Consider the following 4,613-nt stretch of genomic DNA (forward strand, 5'->3'; position numbering starts at 1 on the left):
TTTGTTTTGCATTTTGAATCACCTGTAAGTTGTATTATTTCTTCTTTCAGTGTCTTTTGTTACATAATACAAGATACTTCCTTTTTCATTTTTATGTAATAACACAGAAAAACTACAAGGACTGGATGAAAATATGGAAACATCAATAACTCAACACACTACCAAACTTAATACAGTGTAGGAAACCCAGTGGCATTCAGAACAGCTTCCAATCTTCTCAGAATGGGTAAATACAGGTTCTGTATGGTTTTAAAGGCAACCTTATACCATTATTCCTGCTTTGAGAACTGGTAACTGTGGTGGCCAGGGGAGGTACAACTCATCCTAGTTCTTGCAAAACCTGTCCTGAATGATGTATGCTGTTTGAACAGGGACCCTGTTGTCTTGGAACAAAGCATTACCATTGGGTGCACATTGTATCATGGAATGGACCTGATATGCCAAAATGGTCACATAATCCTTGACAGTAATGTTACCTTGCAAAGTACACATGGAATCTGTGACATGGCTGCTCAAATTATCATCGAAGCCTCACCATGTTTCACTCTTGGACTGTATACTTGGCAACAGTTGGAAACAGTGTGAAACAAGACTCATCAGACCACATGACTTTCTTCCATTGTGTGATAGTCCAGGTTTTATGGAGTTAGCACCACATTTTCCTGCTACGAGCAGTTGCCTCACTGATGTCTCTTTATGTTGACAGGGTTTGCAAGTGCGACATTCAATTATGCAGGAATTTTTACAGCATTCATCCTCTTCATTTTTTTGTCACAAGCCTCTTCAATGACCATCTGTCACTATCATTGAACACACACTTTTGTCCGAGTTGTGACTTAGCGGATGATGTTTTTCAGCTTTCCTGTATGCATAATAAATCTTTGACATGGTACCTTTTGAAACACCAAACACTTCAGCTCCCTTGGTTAGAGAAGCACACACCATATGAACACAAACAATTTGCCCACATTTGAATTCTCTCAGCTGCAACATACTGCATTCACTTTGGGGAATGATGGTGAGGCAAAGTTTGAGTTTAAGAAAATCCGGAAAGTTAACCTACGTAATATCCTCATCCATTCCTGTGCAACCCCTGCTCCAAATCCTTTGCCTCATGGCTCATATCCCTCTAATAGACCTAGATGCAAGATCTGTCCCCTACATCCTCCTACAACCACCTACTCCAATCTAGTCACAAGTGTCACCTATGCCATCAAAGACCAGGCTACTTGTGAGATCATTCATGTGATCTACAAGCTAAGCTCCAACCACTAAGCTACAACCACTGTGTTTCCTTCTTCGTGGTTTCAGTTGCCTGAGACTGCAGTCGTGTGATTGAGTTTTGAGTTGCATTTGTGTGTGTGTGTTTGTGTGTGTGTGTGTGTGTGTGTGTGTGTGTGTGTGTGTGTGTTGTTGACAAAGGCCTTAATGGCCAAAAGCTATAACTGTGAGTGTCTTTTTGTTGTGACTATCTGTGACTCAGGATCTCTGCTGTATGGTGAGTAGCAACTTACCTTCTCATAATATTGTTGATGCATTTTTTATCCATTACCATGGATCCTTAGGAGACAAAAAGTTATTAGCTATCACTATTGAACTCAAGTGTGATTCATTTCAAACAGGACACAGGTAATACTCTAATGCATGTGGAAGTTTGAAGAATTTAAGTGTTTCCTGGCTGTAAACAAAGGGTCACTATATGTGTATTTCTGGAAAAACACTTCCGATCATTTAGAAAACTTCATTTGAGAAAGCTTAACAGCTGCCTGCACAGAAGAAGTTGCAGAAGAGATGAAGTCAATATATGAAGAAAAGACATGGTTCAGAAGCAAAGCTAACCAAGAAGGTGCAATGCATTATTTACAAGAAATGGAAATAATAAATTTTGTTCAAACCTACACATATTTCAGAGTACACTTCATTCTGGTGTTCTCAGTGACACAACCCAGAAAACTTCTGAGCTGGAAAGTTAACAAAATTTGAATAAGAACAACACATTATCTACAAAGCAAGAAAAAATTAATACTTTTTTGATCAAAAGGGTTTTGTCAATGAATAGAGCTATTGTCTTTAGCAACAGAGTCAGCAGTTGAGATAACTCACAGTGCACTAGTTGTTACCAGCAATGCACTTAAAAAAGGAGTTCAAATAATTGAGTTGTTAATGAGCAGTTATTAAATCCATTGTCAACAATTACAATGAAGAAGAATTTAAGTAATCCACTAGTCAGAATATTGTCAACTGCAACTTCTAAGGGCTACAATTGGTCATCAAACCCACAACAATGCCACAGCAGCTGACAACAATCATTTCCTCAGCTTATCAACCTACAGCAACAGTAGCTACATCTGCGCACCCACTTACAGCAATGCAGTTCACCCATCACATCGAGCCAGCTTCCTGTAGGCATTGTGACACAGAAATCTTGTGTGTGTGTGTGTGTGTATGTGTGTGTGTGTGTGTGTGTGTGTGTGTGTGTGTGTGTGCGCGCATGTGCGTGCACGCGTGTATGTGTGTGTACTGCTGACAAAGGCCTTAATGGCTGAAAGCTTTAATTGTGTGAATCTTTTGTTGTGCCTATCACAACTCAGCATCTCTGCTATATGGTGAGTTGCAACTTTCCTTCTCTAGCATTGTTATAAATCTAGTGGTATGTTTGACAATCAGAGTTTATTGGTTTTGTTTGACAAAGTTGTCAAAATGCTGTAATAATTGAGAGAAGACTAATATTAATTATGAACTTATTCTCACTATGACTGTGTGCTTGTAAAAACTTTAAAAATGGAGGAAATATTTAAAGACGTAGCTGAGGTAAATGCTACATTTAAACAGTTGGATTGTTGTAATATACAAGGGTTAACTGAAAAGTAATGCCTCCACATTCGTAACTCTTCAACAGTTGGCAGAATTGGTATGTGGCAGGTACTGGCTTGTTCCATAGCCTCTTCTCAAGAGTTCCAGCTGGTGGGAAGTCTTAGCAATGAATGGTTGTGTTGTTACAATGTAAAGTATGGAACCCTGTGCAGACAGTTGGTCATTGTGACTTAAGCAACATGCAGTCATTGAATTCTTGACAGCAGAAGGTGTCACCCCCAAGGAGATTCATCTGAGAATTAAAGCAGTTTTTTATGTGAGTACTGTGTTGCTATGCGAGTAAGTTTAAAGATGTTGAGGTGGGAACATATGACTTGCATGACAAACAAAAAGTTGGACATCCTGTGACAGCAACCACAGAGTTTAATCAGCAAAATGTTGACAGTTTGATTCAGGATGATTGTAGTATCACTTGGGGAGAAATTTCAAGTACAATCAGCATTTCACAAGAACATGTGTCACATTATTGCTTTTCTTGGCTATGGGAAGATCTGTGCATGATGGGTACCCCAGATGCTGAATCCTGAAATGAAAGCGCACAGACTTGAAATTTGCCAGGAGCTCCTCTCACGGTACGAGAATGAAAGTGATGCCTTTCTCTATTCGATTGTGACAGGACATGAAATGTGGGTACACCATTATGACCCAGAGATGAAACATCTGACTATGGAATATCAACACAAAGACTTGCCCCAGAAAAAGAAATTCAAGGCACAGCCTTCAGCTGGGAAAATCATGGCCACAGTATTCTGGGACGCAGATGGTGTCATCTGTTTTGATTTCCTTGATTGTGTAACAACAATAAATTCAGAGTGTTACATCACAATGCTCCAAACTCTGAAATGATGGTTAACAAGGGTCCAAAAGGAAAAGGGAAATGTTTTCCTGCAGCATGACAGTGCCAAACCATACACTTCACGTGCCACCACAGCAGTACTTCAGAGACTGTATCTCACCACCATACACCATCCTCCATACAGTCCAGATTTAGCACCGTTTGACTTCCGTTCCCGATAATGAAAGACAATCTGCAGGGACATCATTATGCTTCTGATGAAGACATTGAGAGAACTGTGAGACTGTGGTTGTGGAAACAGTGTGTGAACTTCTTCCATGACAGCTTCAGAAAACTTGTTCATTGTTGGCAGAAATGTATCCAATTGGCTGGTATGTGGATATTGGTAATTAAAGATCACATTCTAAGGATTATTTCTGAATGTGATTTATTAAAATTGTCCTATCCAAACCCAATTAATGAAGGTGGCAGCATTACTTTTCATTCAACCGTCGTAGATTTGAAAACACGTCAAGCATATCAATAAGAGTATTAAAGCTCAACGCATTAATTTTGAAAAGGTATTGGCTGAGACAAAGGAAAACAATTGCAGAATTTAACAGTAGACTAGAGAGTACTGCCAGTCTTTCGTCACCGTAAGCTCTTGGCATGCTTCAGCAAACACCATGCGGCATGGTGGTAGAATGTTGCGCGTCACAGGGAGTGGGGATCTTGGCTTGATGTCCTGGATCTCAATGATGGTAAAAATCTCTATAAAACAGCCTTCAGTCTCAGGCTGTGCCATGAACTGAGGAGATGCATGGCTGTTGAGGAGGAACAGTCATTATCTGAATAATTTGGTGCCCCTCAGTTGTATATGGCTTATCTGGTATGTGGGGCTCTGCCTAGGCAGACTCTTGTTTCGCCAGCTTTTCATGGGTCTGACACAGAAACCTGAAAATTT

The sequence above is a fragment of the Schistocerca gregaria genome, chromosome 1 (assembly GCF_023897955.1).
Source record: "Schistocerca gregaria isolate iqSchGreg1 chromosome 1, iqSchGreg1.2, whole genome shotgun sequence".
NCBI lineage: Eukaryota > Metazoa > Arthropoda > Insecta > Orthoptera > Acrididae > Schistocerca > Schistocerca gregaria.